The sequence below is a fragment of the Hylobates moloch genome, unplaced genomic scaffold (genome assembly GCF_009828535.3).
Source record: "Hylobates moloch isolate HMO894 unplaced genomic scaffold, HMol_V3 SCAFFOLD_9, whole genome shotgun sequence".
NCBI lineage: Eukaryota > Metazoa > Chordata > Mammalia > Primates > Hylobatidae > Hylobates > Hylobates moloch.
In genome coordinates this window covers 83,203,882-83,220,677 of record NW_026652284.1, presented here as the reverse complement: position 1 = coordinate 83,220,677, position 16,796 = coordinate 83,203,882, and the positions used below count along the sequence as shown (strand labels likewise).

Sequence of the window (16,796 nt, the reverse complement as noted above, 5' to 3'; positions counted from 1 at the left end):
GTCTTGTTTTTCATTACCATCACAGTCTAGAAAAGTGCTGCCAGATATCTGGTAGAATACTCCCCTCCCCTAAACTTAGGGTTTACCTGATGTTTTTCTCATGATCAGACTGGGGTTTGGAGTTTTTACAAAGAATACCACAGAACAATTTTAAAAATCATTGGTAAAGGCATTGTGTTTTCAGAGACGTACTGATAATTTTGAGATACTAAGTTTGGAATAGTTACTGTCAAAGTGATAGAAAGTTTTTGTAGTTGGGCACAGTGGTTTGCACCTGTAATCCCAGCACTTTGGAAGGCTGATGCAGGCGGATCACTTGAGCTCAGGAATTCAAGACCAGCTTGAGCAACATGGTGAGACCCCGTCTCTATTTTTTAAGAAAATAGGCCGGGTGCGGTGGCTCACACCTGTAATCCCAGCACTTTGGGAGGTCGAGGTGGGTGGATCTCAAGGTCAGGAGTTCGAGACCAGCCTGGCCAATATGGTGAAACCCCATCTCTACTAAAAATACAAAAAAATTAGCCGGGCATGGTGGCACATGCCTGTAATCCCAGCTACTCGGGAGGCTGAGGCAGGAGAATTGCTTGAATCTGAAAGGCAGAGGTTGCAGTGAGCCAAGATCGCGCCACTGCACTCCAGCCTGGGTGACAGAGCGAGACTCTGTCTCAAAAAAATAAAATAAAATAAATTACATAAAATGTTTCTTGTTTCTTACTGACCAACTGAGCCCTCTCTGTGCTATTCTCTAAGGTGTTAGAGAATTTGCAGTGTTTACGTACACCATTCTAAGTGAAAATAATTTATTTTTTTTCCATACTGCCTTTTCTCCGCATTTCCATTTAACAAGTCCTTCTTCATGCTTTTTTATCCTAACTGTCCAGATAAACATTCTATCTATCCTGTATGTAAGTGCTTATAAGAAGTGCTTATCTATCCCGTATGTTGTGTTTATAAGTAGTGCTTATCCTATGCACTTTTTGGGTCTTGCTGTGTTGCCCAGGCTGGACTCAAACTCCTGGGCTCAAGCAGTCCTCCTGCCTTAGCCTCCTCAGTAGCTGAGACTATAGGTGCATACTGTCACATCTGGCTCATTTTTTCTTCTCTTCCTTTGTTTTTTTGGAGACAGGGTCTCCCTCTGTTTCCTGGGCTGGAGTACAGTGGCACAATCTCGGCTCACTGCAACCTCCGCCTCTTGAGTTCAAGCAATTCTTGTGCCTCAGGCTCCGCCCAGCTGATTTTTGTATTTTTAGTAGAAGATGAGATTTCACTATGTTGACCAGACTGATCTTGAACTCCTGGCCTCAAGTGATCCGCTGGCTCAGAGCCACTGCGCCTAGCCCTATTTTTTGTATTTAAAAATGCCTTTCAAATTCTAGAGCCTTCCTTCCCTACTAGTATCTTTTTGTTAAATGGAAATGTTGTAGGGTTCTCACTGAGGAACATTCTGGAATGTCTGACGTTTAATGTCCTTAATGTTTCACATCATTGCTCTTGGGTTGCATTAAGCAGCAAAATAGCTGTGGATATATGTATTGAGGAAAAGATGAATAATGTCTTACCTAGGGTATCTGATCCTATTCCTTAGGATAATTGAGAATGATCTGTCCCCAGCATGACTCAACTTTTTATTTATTTAGAAAATTATGTTGGTGTTGAAAGAATCAGAATGTTATGGAGTAGTACATTATTTGGAATCTAATGTAAGATTGTTATCATCATTGCATGTTTGTAGGAGTTCTTTCCTCATCATCCATAAATGTCATTCATTGAGCATGTGATCAGCTCCTCCTAGATAGATGAAACATTTTGCCTCCACCAGGAGTGCCTTGATCCTGGTGAGATACACTTTAGGTATGCCTACAGTGCTTCTGAAATCCCTCCAACTCTTGACTTTATAATTTCTGGTTTTCTGGCTTCCTTCTTACCACCCCTTTCTAGCAAATACCGTCAGATTATATTACTTAAAAACAGTAACCACTGAATTATAATTAGAAACATAGGTATATCATTTTAGCTTAGAGGTGATGAGTGGTAACAATGTCTAAAACTCACCTAGCATGTTGTATAGTGTGCTGTGCACTTATCACCTTGATTTGTTCCTGGTGATAATAGAATGAATTATGTCCAAATAGGTTAGATATGAGAAGATAAATCTTAAGAGATTAGTTGCTTAATATTATAAGGAAGTTCTCAAGTTATTTTATGTTTTTCAAAAGTTATTTTAGATACATATATAATGCATTAGCTAAGTCATAAAATCTTTTGGTATTGTGGTGGAATTTTACATTTAAAATATAAAAGGCAAAGAAGTATTTGAGGAGTAAAAGAGTGTTCTGGGTGGTTCCAACCTATTAGGTCATGCTAGTACATTATTCATATAAAGTCTTGCATGTACACTAGGTTAGTGAGGGTACTTGGAATTTTTTAAATTCTGGACCACTTAAAAATGTGGAGTTTCAGAGGACAAATAAAAGCAAAAATAAAGTTTTCATCTTCAAAAATGAAGGCTGGTAACTGTTGAGTAGGCAAATAAAAACAACTGGTACGATGGCTATGACATCAAGTTCTGTGAATTTTATACAGCAGCTTGGAAATGTTTACTGCATAAAGTACTTGGTACTGTGGTAAACCCTTTGAAAATATCACTTGTGTAATGTGACTTTAATGAAACATTGTTATAAAATGAACACGTTTTCTACAGTTCATGTTTAAGTCAGCCTAAACATTTTTTTTAACATAGGACTGTCTTCTGCTACTTTTATTTCCTTCTTTAAGGGCGAACTTTCTGACCAAGTATACAACTACCCAGAGGGCCTAGGAGAAGTGCTGTATAGAGAGCAGTTCGACTTCAACGCTGAGCCACCTTGGGAACCTAGCTGATGATAGAGGGGTTCCATCTCCCAACTTGTCCATGTAAGTATTTGCACATTTGTTGGCGAGGAGGAGGTCTCTAAAACCGAAGGAAGAGTGCTGCCTTGCTTAGTGTTTTTCAGATTTGAAATTGCATTTACTTCTTAAAGTGCAGTGACTTTTAAATTTCTGAAATAGAGATATGACAGTTACTGGTTACAGACTTGACTGATTTAGTTGTGTGCATTGTTTACCAATGACTGGATCATTTAAAACTTTATCTTGAATGCATAACTTAGAAAATATACATTGAAGAGGGCTTTTGGGATTTAAGGTGTAGTTTATCACATCATTCAACCATTTAACTTAGTGAAATGATTTTTGCTACTCAGCTGGTAGGAACAACTGATTGTTTTTAGAGGACTTGCTGAAAGATGATAGAGATAGATAGAGATACTATATATATATCTAAATTTATATATATATCTAAATATGTATATGGTATTAAAATATATGTGGTATTAAAATATATATATTTAACGCTGCTAGATTTGTGTGGATTCATTTAAAAATTTTGTGGTGTATAGACTTATTGTTACTGAAATTCAGATTTTGTTATTAAGATTTAAGTGTTTTTAAGTTTGGTCAGAGACTTGGAGGTAAGTTTTCAGGAAAGCTGAAGGTATCAGTTTTAGTGTTTGTTTAATCTGATCTTGTTAAACAGATCCCTATTTGATAAAAATGTTTGCTGTAAGCAAACATTTGATGTTAATACAAATTAGAATTTTAGACTCAGGTTTTTAAGGCTAGAGAGAAGGAAACACAGTTTAAATAGTAAGATTTCTTGAAAGCTTTGACTTAGAATGTTGACTAGAGGGTTTCCTCTACTGGCTTTCTCCTGCCTGTGTAAATTTGAGCAAATGTGTGTGTTTTGAATCCCAGCTATAACATAGTGTTGGACTGGAACAGTTCTTTTTGTCTTAAACTGGCATAATATCTGTTTTTGAGTGTATTACTATCCTTCGTTATGCAGTGTAGTCTTCGGATGAATTGCATTAGCATCCTCACCTAGAACAGAAATACAGAATCTCAGCCTCACCCAAACCTAAATCGAAGTCTATATCCAGGTGGCTTGTGTGCACATTAAAGAGAAGCAGGGTCATTGCCATTTCAATACTAAGTCAGTTGCCTAATTTTTGTTAGTCCATCTGTTCTATTTGCAACATACCTGATGTTTTTCTCCCAAGTTGGCTTGGAGATTTAAAACGTTTTTGGGTGGTGCAGTCTGTTAAAGTTAACATCATAGTTGTGAATCCATTCTAAGGCAGAAATTTAAGAACAAGCTTCGTCTTTTGAGGAAGACCGTAATAAAAGATAATCCTTCTTTTAATTCATGTTTCTTGCTTTAAAGAAAAGCTACCTTGCATTATAGTTAATATTTCTACTGGTGTTTCCTCTTAGAAACTTGGGAGACCGTTGTCAGTGAGCTGAATGATTCTGCAAAATCAGGGAAAAGTAGTCTTTAGATTAATAATGTAGGATTCAGAAAGTCTAGCGTCTCCCTCTTTTTGGGTAGGAGGGAATAGGAGCAGATAGAAGCTAAAGATTATTTATTCTGCAGGTTCTGGCAGCCAGAGTAACTGGCTTTTAACTTTATTATGCCCAGGTACAATGCATATTATGTCAAACAAATATAACTTCTTTAAATATTCACATGTAATCTTCTCATTTTGCATGTCTAGTATTTGATGCTTTGTTATAAAGCTTACAGGACCACAATCCCTTTTTCATAGTATTCTGAAATCCAAAAAGTCTTTAAAAAAATTTTTTTTATAGCTTCCTTGATGTGACCTTAACTGATTTGGGGGGGGGGGGGGGGAAACTTGACCTGAATCTGTGCTGATTTGAGGCTATTTTTGTCTTTACTTATCCCGTTTAGTGTTAATATTCCTAAATTTTGCTTCAGAAATATTGTGGTTGCAGGGTGCTGACTCATTCTCCTGAAGAGTGTTACATAACATATGTAAAGTATGTGTACTACAAATTTACAAAAGATACCTGGTCCCAAAGGTTTCTTGACTAGAATTTGTAAAATTGGCAAGAGAAAATTCTGCATTCCAGAAATGTGTTATCCTTACAAATCAATAACAGTTTGCTCTATTAGACTCCGAAATCCTGGGGTTAATTTTCTGTAGATCAACAATATTATTTGAAAACCATTAAAAGGAGTTAGAACAGACTTCATGGAAATTATTTGGCCCATAGCATTGCAAAGCATGTAGCTATATGAACTCTACTTGAACTGGTCCACTAGGATTCCCGTGAAAGTAGTCTGAGATCCAGAATTGGCTTCAGAGTTAGGTTTTAAATCAACTACCTGAATTTTGATGGAATGAACTAAGTATCTGGAAACTTTGGAAGTTGCTTACATAATAATCCTTTTCTTTCATAATTCAGAATGTGTGTATGATGTAGTATGTGAACACTGTAAAAATATCTTAACAAAATATTTTAAGGTCAATATCAAAGATTAATGGGCCCCTAATTGTGAAAAAGTTTTTGCAAGCTTTTTAAGAAATCCCCTAGGCCTGGTGAGGTGGCTCACACCTGTAATCCCAGCACTTTGGGAGGCCAAGGTGGGTGGATTACATGAGGTCAGGAGTTCAAGACCAGCTTGGCCAACGTTATGAAACCCCGTCTCTACTAAAAAAAAAATACAAAATTAGTCGAGCGTTGTGGCAGGCGCCTGTAATGCCAACTACTCGGGAGGCTGAGGCAGGAGAATCACTTGAATCTGGGAGGCAGAGGTTGCAGTGAGCCGAGATCGTGCCATTGCACTTCAGCCTAGGCTACAAGAACGAAACTCCGTCTCAAAAAAACAAAAAAAGATCTTGATGCTGGAATAAAGGTTTTCCAGTGGGCTACTTTTCTATTTATTTTGGTTGTAGGTTCAATTATAATTAATGAATTAGCCTAATGGAAAATATTTTAAAACTTAAAAAGCTAAGTTTGCTTCTCATAGTGGATCCAGTGATGAGGTCAGATTCATTATCAACCCTTTAATGTTGTGCAGTATGGAAAAGGGATTCAGTTAATTGATTTGCTTAAATGGACTCTTAACAAGTTTGCCTTAAAAAATGTTTTTTACCTGGTTGTCATTTGTCGGCTCTATATATTCATGTAGGAACTTCAGAAGAACATCAGCATTTTAAATATTCACATTTTGTATCCTAATCTTTAGTATTTACACATGGCTTAGCAGGAGCTCGCTACCTAATTAGGATTATTTTAACTAGGAAAGATTTTTTTTTTTTTTTTTTTGAGACAGGGTCGCCTTCTTTCGCCCAGGCTGGAGTGCAGTGGCGCAATCTTGGCTCACTGCGACCTCCGCCACCCTGGTTCAAGTGATTCTTCCACCTCAGCCTCCCGAGTAGTTGGGATTACAGGCACCCACCATTATGCCTGGCTAAATTTTGTGTCTTTGTAGAAATGGGTTTCACCATGTGGCCAGGCTGGTCTTGAACTGCAGACCTCAGGTGATCCACCCCCCTCGCCTCCCAAAATGCTGGGATTATAGGCGTGAGCCACCCCGCCTGGCTGGAAAGATGTTTTTTACGAATTTGATAGTACTCCTTCCTCATGTTTCACTGTAAGTTGTCAGTAGAAAGGGGAGGTTGTTGCTGGGTGCGGTGCCTCACACCTATAATCCCAGCACTTTGGGAGGCTGAGGCCGGCGGATCATCTGAAGTCAGGAGTTTGAGACCAGCCTGGCCAATATGGTGAAACCTTGTCTCTACTAAAAATACAAAAATAAATTAGTTGGGCATGGTGGTGCACGCCTGTAATCCCAGCTACTAGGGAGGCTGAGGCCTGCTTGAACCCGGGAGGCGGAGGTTGCAGTAAGCCAAGATGGTGCCACCGCACTGCAGCCTAGGAGACAGTGCAAGACTGTCTCAAAGGAAAGGGAGGTTGTTGACCCTGACTGCAGAGAAAGGGGAAAATTTTAGTTTTGGTATTTGGTACTTTTTTTCTTTTCTCCCCCCACCCCCCAATTTAATTTCTCACAGATGATATTTGGTACTTTAAGGATCACTTTAAGGATACTGTGATATGAGCAAATATAACAGAACATTCATTAATGGCGGTTGATACTCTTTGACCAAAAAGATGAGTAAAACCACTATCGTTGAAATACACAGTCCGTATATCCACTTGGCATACATAAAGTAGAGTCAATGGTGTGTCAGTGCTTGTGTAAAGTAGCAGAAAAATATTCTGTAAAAGCACAATGTGAATACTAGCATATTAATGGATAAACAAGGTTTTAGAGACATGGTATTTCTTGCTTTGAGCCAATTTAGCATTTTTTTTTAGGAAGGTCAAAAAGATTGGAAAGCAATGTAGACCAGTTTTTTCTTTCTTTTTTGAGATGGAGTTTTGCTCTTGTTGCCGAGGCTAGAGTGCAGTGGTGCAATTTCAGCTCACTACAAACTCCACCTCCCAGGTTCCATCGATTCTCCTGCCTCAGCGTCCTGAGTAGCTGGTATTATAGGCATGCGCCACCATGCCCGACTAATTTTGCATTTGTAGTAGTTTCACCATGTTGGTCGGACTTGTCTTGAACTCCTGACCTCGTGATCTGCCTTCCTTGGCCTCCCAAAGTTCTGGGATTACAGGCATGCGCCACTGCGCCCGACCATAGACCAGTTTTTAAATAGGATAAATGGCTTTTGCATTTATTACAGAGGTTAGTTTAGCTGAGAAAATTAATACTGACTATCAATCTGTGTGTTCCATCACAGTCTTCACCCAACCTGGTCTTGTTTCAGAGTTTTCCAGTTTGGGTCTCCCCACACCCCACCCTGGGTAAACCAATCCCTTTTGCGATATTTAACTTCCATTAGAATAAAAGATATTGCATATAAGAGAAAGGCTTGTAAACTTAAAATCTAGTGTATGGTAGTCTACTGTTCTAGACTGGCCATTGTTCAGATAAGCCTAAGGAGACTCTTCCAAGTGAAGTGCTTACATACTGGTGAAGCCCCAGGGAGCACAGATATTTTGTCCTTCCTCCATTCCAGGGACATCCATGCCCAGTCGAATCAAGCATTTTGTCACAAGTTAACTAAAGCAGATATTTAGCTCTCCTTTTCGTTAATCCACTGTCTTTTACATTATGCATGAGTAGAAAATACTGTGTAGCATACTGGGTTACAGGGATTAGGATAGTCAGGTTCAACCTGCCCAGGCCATAGCCAGCCATCATGAGGTCCAGCCATGGTGTGCATGCCACCTCGCCCTGCTAATTTTTGTATTTAAAAAAAATTTTTTTTAATGATCATTTTTTTGAGATGGAGTTTCAGTTTTGTTGCCCAGGCTGGAGTGCAGTGGTGCAGTCTCACTGCAACCTCTGCCTCCTTAGTTGAAGCGATTCTCCTGCCTCAGCCTCCCAAGTAGCTGGAATTACAGGCGCACACCACCATGCCCAGCTAATTTTGTATTTTTAGTAGAGACAAGGTTTCGCCATGTTGGTCAGGCTGGTCTCGAACTCCTGACCTCAGGTGATCTGCCCTCCTTGGCCTCCCAAAGTGCTGGGATTACAGGCGTGAGCCACCGTGCTTTGCAATATGAGCCTTATGTTGACTTCAGATTACTTTTTATCTGCTTCTTGCTCTTTACTGCAAGGATCCTCTGATGCCCAGTTTGCAAAGATTTCCTAAACAAGTATGGTATCTTCTTAGCTCATGTAGGTTCAGCATGAACATGTTATATTTGGCATGATCAAAGGTAGGATGGGGTTATCCTGGTATGTTCAACATGGAAATTCCGACAAAACAATCCCCCAGAAATAATCCTCCTAATGAGAGATTTGCTATCCTAAATTCATGAAGAGCTCCTTCAGATAAATAAAAGGCAAAAACAAGAAAATGAGCAAAAGACTTGAAAACTGTTTGCCACTAACAATCTAGCAGTACCAGTCCCAGATATAGACTGTAGTCCCTAGATCAGTGCTACTTAAACTGCCAGTCAGTGGAATAAGGACTCTAGTACCAGAATGTAAAAGTACCACATTGCCCAACACTGTTTTAGGGTCACATAGAAGAATAAAACTATTAAGTAACAAAGGAATGATGATTAGAGAAGGTCTAAACAAATTCTAAGGGAGATGTACGGGGGCCTCTGAGGTATTGCATCTTATTTCTTTCTTTTTTTTTTTTTTGAGACAATCTTGCTCTGTCACCCAGGTTAGAGTGCAGTGGCATGATCTTGGCTCAGGCGATCCAAGAATCGCTTGGTTCAAGCGATTCTCCTGCCTCAGCCTCCCAAGTAGCTGGGATTACAGGTGCCCGCCACCGCACCCGGCTAATTTTTGAATTTTTAGTAGAGACAGGGTTTCACCATCTTGGCCAGGCTGGTCTGGAACTCCTGATCTCATGATCCACTGGCCTCAGCCTCCCAAAGTGCTGGGATTACAGGCGTGAGCCACCATGCCTGGCCAGCATCTTATTTCTTAATAACCTGCTTAACTTGGTCTTGGTTGCAATTACTGTATTGCACATGTATTCTATATGTTTTCCTTGGGTGAGCAGTGGACGGGCAGGCAATGAGCTCTGCCTTAAGGTAACCAAAATAGAGTGTCTCTTTAAAGGATTATTCGCTATGCTTAATTGTAACCAGGAAAGCTAGAAAACTTGAAATTAATATGATTGTATACTTCATGTTGTATTGTAATAGTCATCTTTAATGTTGTCACATCTTAATTGCCAAAAGGGATATAAATATTTCACTCGTGTGCAGGTACACACGCACTTTAGTACACATACATTTTCTCCGGAAAAAAAATTTAGTCTTCCCATTGAATAGTCAAGACATTTTTAAGGGAGTCTAATTGTGTTAATTCCACATGCAAAAATAATATTGCTGTGAGAATTGTGTATTTCGTTTTCTCATTAAGCTACATTTTAATATTTATGGTGAGGCAGTTCATTGGGCAGTCTTTACACAGGCACTTCAAACTTAGCCTGTTGGGCTTATAACCTTTGGGATTTTTTGCCCCCTTATATATTTCCTATTCATTCTTGTTCTTCTCTTTTAAAATAATTCTTTAGCAGTCACCTTTAGTCTTCTTCCTCTAGGGTTGCTCGGTTTTTTCAACCTCATCACCTGAAAAATAATTTTAGGGGTATGCATTGTGATTACTGGTTTTCTTATTGAAGCAAGCCTTGTCCTGATTTATCCTGAGTACTCGATGTAGGCTGTTGTTATTGTCTTATCACTTATTTTGGGGTCCAGGGTGGCAGAAGTTTACCTGATCTTATGATCACTAAATTTATAGGATTTCCTACCAGTTTCAGTATGTAGCTTCCTGGAATTCTTTTGTAATGGTTCAGACCTACTCAAGGTCTCATATCTATAGTAGATGTCATTCTTTAGAAGCTTCTAGTGCTCTTCTGGTCAATTACTTTTAAAGGTATTCTATGTGGTAAGTAACATTTTCTGTTGTAGGTAGAATGCAGAGGGTACTTAAGCAACATTGTGTATTTTTAAAGCTGTGAGCTGGGTGCTAAGTCATCAAGTGCCTATGTAAAAATAAAAGTAGAAACGCGCTTAGGCATCTTCAGAGTAACAGTAAATAAATTTCAGAATATCTTTTCTCATTTTTAATGAGTAAAAATCCTTTTAGAACAATGGTTGATGTATTAAGGTTGGGTTTCCTGCTTAGGTATCTCTGAAACAGTATTCTCAACCTTTCAGCTCTCCCTGTTCTACTTCCAGGGAGGTCTTCACTTCAGAAATCCAAGACTCATATTCATCCAGCTTGGTGTCAAGTGGGCTGTTGCTGCCAGAATTATCTTGTGATTATTTGAGAGATGTATCAGTTTCTTCTGAAGTACAATCAACTGTAGAAGCCTTTGTAGCAGGTGTGTAAAAAGGCAAGTGCCCAACTGCTGCAGCCACTACTCTTGGAGCTACCCTGTCGATGAACATGAGGACTCAGCGGCCTCATGAAAGGCTCCAGGGAGCAGTGTGTGGTTCTTTGGAGCCTTTTGTTTCTTCTGGCAGCTCTTCATGGAAAAATGTATTAACAAAAAACACCAATATGAAGGTGTGAATAAGGAATGTTACATATTTTTTCTTCTCAGTTATGAGTCTAAGAGGAAATTATTAATAAAAGTAGTATTGTGGTTATACGCTACTGTATTAGTGTAAAATAACCTGAGCTTTCTCAACCGTATGTTAATAAGGTGGTTGAAAATAGCTTAAAAGTGCTTGTGAGTAGAGAATACCTTCTAGTGTCTATTGATAATACTAGACATCAGAGCTTTTATTAAAAATAGATTTGCTGTTCAGTTCTAATGAAGAGAATCTAAGATTTACGTGGAGTAGTTTTGTTTTGTTTTTTCAAGTTTAATACAACTAATTCAAGGTCTAATAGCACCAGAATGTGTTGCAGCCAGTAAATCAGTCCTGTTTCTGATCTGTAAGCCAGAAGAAGTGGTACAGTTTCTTTTGGGAATTATTTCCACTCAGAATTGCAAGGAGATATTTGATATATCACCTTGGTTTGAGTCTGCATTCTTAGTGGAGAGTATGGAGACGTCCTGGAAAGAGTCTCTGTGGGGGCGGGTGGGGGGTTTGTTTTTTGTTTTTGTTTTGAGATGGAGTCTCGCTCTGTTGCCCTGCTGGAGTGCTGTGGCGCAATCTCAGCTCACTGTAACCTCTGCCTCCTGGGTTCAAGCAATTCTCCTGCCTCCTCCTCCAGAGTAGCTGGGATTACAGGTGTGCGCCATCACGCCCAGCTAATTTTTGTATTTTTAGTAGAGACGGGTTTCACCATGTTGGCCAGGATGGTCTCGATCTCTTGACCTCGTGATCTGCCTGCCTCGGCCTCCCAGAGTGCTGGGATTACACTGTGCCCAGCCCCCTGTGGTGTTGAAGATTGAGGTAGATTAACTTAGTGAATCTGGCGTAAGATATAAACTGCTCGCCCCCGACACATGCACACCTATTTTCATGCTTGATCCCTAGAACATGCTGTGTCTTAAGACTTTTGGTTTGACATATTGTCACCAATTAACTTTAATACCTCCTGAAAACGTTTTGGCAAAATATTTCTTAGTGCTTTCAGTAAGGTATAAATGTCACAACATAAACCTTTCTTTCTTTAACAATGGAACTGTAAACTATTTTTGCTAATATATTAAGAAAACTGCAAGCAGTGATCCCAGAGGTATGATTTGAGCTGCCTTTTTAGGACTCTTTCAGTGAGATTGGGGCACAACATATGAAAGACTCAAGCAACCTACCGCACCCACCTACTTCTCCCTTTTCAGTTGGAAATACTGGGTTTCCAAGTGGCATTTCATTTGAACAAAGAGTTTGTTGCCTCAAGATGTATTAGAAAATTTGACCAGGCATAGTGGCTCACACTGGTAATATCAGCACTTAAGAGAGGCAGAGACAGGAGGATAGCTTGAGCCCAAGAATTAGAGACTAGCCTGGCCAATATAGTGAGACCCCATTCTCCATAAAGAGAAAAACAAAAAAAAGAAAACTTGTTGCTGAAGATGTTTGTGTTTTACAGATTCTTTTGAGGAACTGACCTTTTTTTTTTGGCCTTTTAGTCTTTAACAATAGCTGATAGTTGAGCTTTGCATTCACAGGCATGGGTAGCTTAACGACAGAGATAGATTCTGAGAAATGTGTCATTAGGTGACATTGTGGTTGTTTGAACATCATAGTGTACATACAGAAACCTAGATAGTACAGCCTACGACACACCCAAGCTGTATGGTGTAGCTTACTGCTCCTAGGCTACCATCCTGTATACTGAGTTACTGTACTGAATACTGTTGACAGTTGTAACACAGTGGTAAGTATCTGTGCATCTAAACATAGAAAAGGTACAGTAAAAATATGGTATTATGAGACCACCTTCATATATTTGATCTATCCTTGTCAAAAATGTTGTTATGCAACGCATGACTGTACATCTGGATTGCTTGCATATCAAAGTTATGGGCTTCTTTTAAGAATGTGAAAGAGCTGGACAGAGTGGCTCTTGCCAGTAATTGCAACACTTTGGGAGGCCATGGTGGGAGGACTGCTTGAGGCCAGGAGCTTGAGACCAGCCTGGGGCAATATAGTGAGACACTATGAACAAAGAGTTCTCTACAAAAAATAAAAAAATTAGCTGGACATGGTAGCATGTGCCTGTAGTCTCAGCTACAGGGACTGACTGAGTGGAGATGGGACTGAAGGCTGTGGTGGGAGGATCGCCTGAGTGGTTGAGGCTTTGGTGGGCTGTGATGCTACTGCACTCCAGTCTGGGTGACAAGAGTGAGACCTTTTCTCAAAAAAAAAAAAAAGTGGGGGGAAAAATTGGCCTACATTTTCCAGTACACTTCCAGGGAGTTCATTACCACCACCCCTAAGTTTAAGAACTCCCCACTCTGTTGTGAAGTCTTTTGTCCATTTGTTTCTCTGGGCTAGGAATTTATAGCAATCTCAAAGCCTTCAAGAGAGCATCAAAGAAAATAAACCTCCATTAGAGCTTTATTGGTTTTTGTTTTTTTAAGAGATGGGTTCTCCCTATATTGCTCAGGCTGATCTCAAACTTCTGGCCTCACAAAATCCTGCCTCAGCTTCCCGAAGTATTGGGTTCAATCAACTACTTTATTGTAGTTCTCTGTATAACGAAAGAAAACAAGTGTTAATGTACTGCATCTGTGGATTCAGGTGATCCTTAATCCATTTTGTCAGGTACTGCCAATATAGCAAATGAATTTTATTTCGTTTTTCCAACAATGATTTTGTCACTCAGCTGGGACTTGGTTAACAACTCTGCTGTTACTTCTGAAGTGACAGTTCCATTTCAAAGATGAATAGCCAACTCCACAAATATTTTATCTTTCCTTTAGAGGAGGTCATGTTTTTCACTATTTTTATTTATATTGATAATGCCACTATATGTCAGCTGTTTTGGTTTAGCCTTCAGTTGATGTTTAAAATTATTTAGCTTCTATAAAAGTCTAATTTATAGTGACAAGCTGGTCAGTGGTTGCCTGGGGTGGAGTTGGGGATTTGCTGCAAAAGGGACATCATGTGAAGAAAGGCTATGAGTAGGCGTGATAATGTTTTCATACCAGTGTGAATAAACTTAGCATTTTTCAAGTATGAGTGTTCATATGTCTGAAAGGGGTTAGTCGATTATGTGGATATGATAAAGTTCTTTTAAAGAGACTGAGAACTGTGTTGGATTTACCAAAAAAGGAGTCCTGTGTTTTATAGGGATGGGGTGCTGGGGAAGCAGGGTTTTCATATTGTTTTAAATGTAGTTTGATCATGAGTATCTCTAGAGCTAACCTACTTAATTATTCTATTCCTCAGTATATAAATGGAGATAATACCGTCATTGTGGTTTTAAGGGTTGAGAACTAATATTGAATAGATGAAACACTTAGGCTGGGAGACTGCTATAAACATGTTTACTGTTAGATTTAAGCTAGTTAGCAGGCAGTCAGAGTTGAACCTATGGAATTATATGGTTTGAAAATATTTGGGAGAAGATATCTTTATCCACATCATCATACTACTATAGCAGAAGCTCTGAAGAATGTAGGTAGTCAGCGAGTAAGACTTGATCCAGTGGGCCTGATGTTTTTATAAGTACCGAGGATTCTGACTATTAAAGGAAAATTACCCTTCCTAAGAACACTATGATTGTAGGAAATGGAGGTTTATCTTATCCTGACTTAACAGCTAGACCTTCTGTGTTTGGCAGCAGTTGCGTGTTGTCATTTATAATCAATAACCAAAGATTTTCAAGTAAATACTAAATACTACATATATATTAGACTATGCCCAGAAACTTAGCAACTGAGGTACAATTAAGTCCTCATTGAACATCATCAGTAAGTCCTTGGAAACTGCGACTTTAAGCAAAAAGACATACAGCAAGCCCTCAAATAACATTTCATTATAATGTTAAGAAAAAAAATGGTTTCATTTTACCTCTTTTACTTAAAAGACACAGTTTGCAAGAAGCTGTTGACATAAAGTGAGGACACAATTTACTTATTTTTTTTTTTCCATTTCAAAGTATTTTATTTAGGCCAAAAGTCTTGATTACGTATTTTTTCATTTATTAATAGTAAGATAAGTGAAAACTGGCTGCTATGCCAAAAAGGTTAGTGATGTTAAACTTAACAGGAAGTTTCTACCTTATTTTCTTATATTTATCTTTTTAAATGAGTGACCTTTATTTTTTTAATTGTTCTTAGTGCTCAGTTGAATATCCCCCCAAAATTGGTGCTTTAAATTGCTTAAACATGTATTCTTAGCCTAAAATGTCTATTTTCTGGGCACAGATTTACAGCAGTCCTGTTATAACAATCTTTAGAGAATGTGCAGGCTGTGATTTGACTTCACTGCACAAGTATTAGGTCTATTTAGATAGGCCTTAATTAACTTGGTAAAATAAAAACATCCTCAACTTTTCAGCCTGTGCTATATGGCATGAAAGATCTGAGTTGAACTGAATGTAGTTGGCTTCTTGGAATGAAGCTGTTAGTGTTTTAAAAGTTAAAACTGAGTATTTGTATTTCATGAAATTTGACTAATACAGCTTATTAAGGACTGTTTTGGTGCAGCCAAAATGCTGACACTTTCAAGAACCATCGAAATGGAGTATACTTTCAGGACAGTGGCCATCACCTAAGGGTGAACTCTAGTTTGGGGCATTAGGGAGGGTGGGGGGTGATGGTGGGAGGAATCAAGGACACAGGAAAGGGATGTGCAGGTTTTAAAATAGGCTGCCCAGACAGCTGGTCAATGGCCATTATTAATGTGGCAACCAGAAATTAGTACCAGATATTGAGTAGTATCCTGTCTGGTGGACCTGTTTTATCTCATTTATGTCGAAGTTATTTCCTAAAGTAACCTAAAGACCAGTGAAGTTCAACAAAGAAGATAAACCTTTATGTCAGTATAGTATGTGCTGCCTCAGGACAATGAGTGCTCCGGGGGAGTGGGCAGGTTTATTTTATTGATTTGATTGGAGAGGGATAGGATTTAGCCTAAAGCCTTTTTAAAAATCAGATTTCTTAGTAACTGGCTCAGGATGTACAGATACCTAACTTACAAATGTAGTTTCTAATTGTGTTATTTTTGCATTTCTGGTAATTAACAACTTAATTTTAGCTCTATTCTAGCCAGTACTGAAACAGATGTTTTTAATTTATATGCTTTTTTTTTTTTTTTTTTTTTACAACAACCTATTGAAGAAATAATTAAGGTAGTTAACTGAGGTTTAGAGAAATTGATGTAGATTCTCTTAAATGATATAGCCAGGACCAGGTCTTCTGACTCCTAGTCCAGTGATTTCACCAAAGCAACTCACCTCATAACATTGGTAACTTGATATAGCTAGTACTGTTTTAGCTTGAGGTAAGGCCTAGGCAGTCTGTATCAAAGCTTCAGATTGTTCCCTCAAACCACCCTCCACTCTCACCCATTTTTATTACTTTCACCTACTTGGGAATTTTTTTTTTTAGGAGAGATGGAGTCTTGCTATGTTGTCCAGGCTGGTCTCAAACTCCTAGGCTCAAGCAGTCTACCGGCCTGGGCCTCTCAAAGTGCTGGGATTACAGGCATGGGCCACCATGCCCGGCCAGGACTTTATAAGACATTTATCTGCAATTACTTGGCAGTGCTATTACGTGGCTGACAGTATATTGGAAGTTGAGACTGGTATTTTGATTTCTTGGCTGCAGATACTTATTTCACTAACTTTCTTTACTCTTAAAATGGGTAAAATTTTATGTGTTATAGGAGCACAAAACAAGATAATACAGATTGGGTCTGCAACTCTGTAAGTAAGGTGACCATATAGGCTTGTAATATATTGTTTATATATGTGAGTTACCCCTTCAAATTCTATTGAC

General features: G+C 38.8%; 1 protein-coding gene across 4 annotated transcripts in view; it reads left to right on the top strand.

Moving 5' to 3' along the window:
* Positions 1–16,796, top strand: part of AZIN1 (antizyme inhibitor 1) — a 37,910-nt gene that overhangs the window by 3,509 nt on the left and 17,605 nt on the right. For 2 of the 4 annotated variants that reach the window (XM_032760170.2, XM_032760165.2), the window contains exons 2-3: positions 2,776–2,913; positions 10,627–10,772. The gene's annotated coding sequence lies outside the window, so the exon portion shown is untranslated. The remainder of the gene's footprint in view (positions 1–2,775; positions 2,914–10,626; positions 10,773–16,796) is intronic. The other 2 variants (XM_032760168.2, XM_032760164.2) reach the window with 1 other exon arrangement.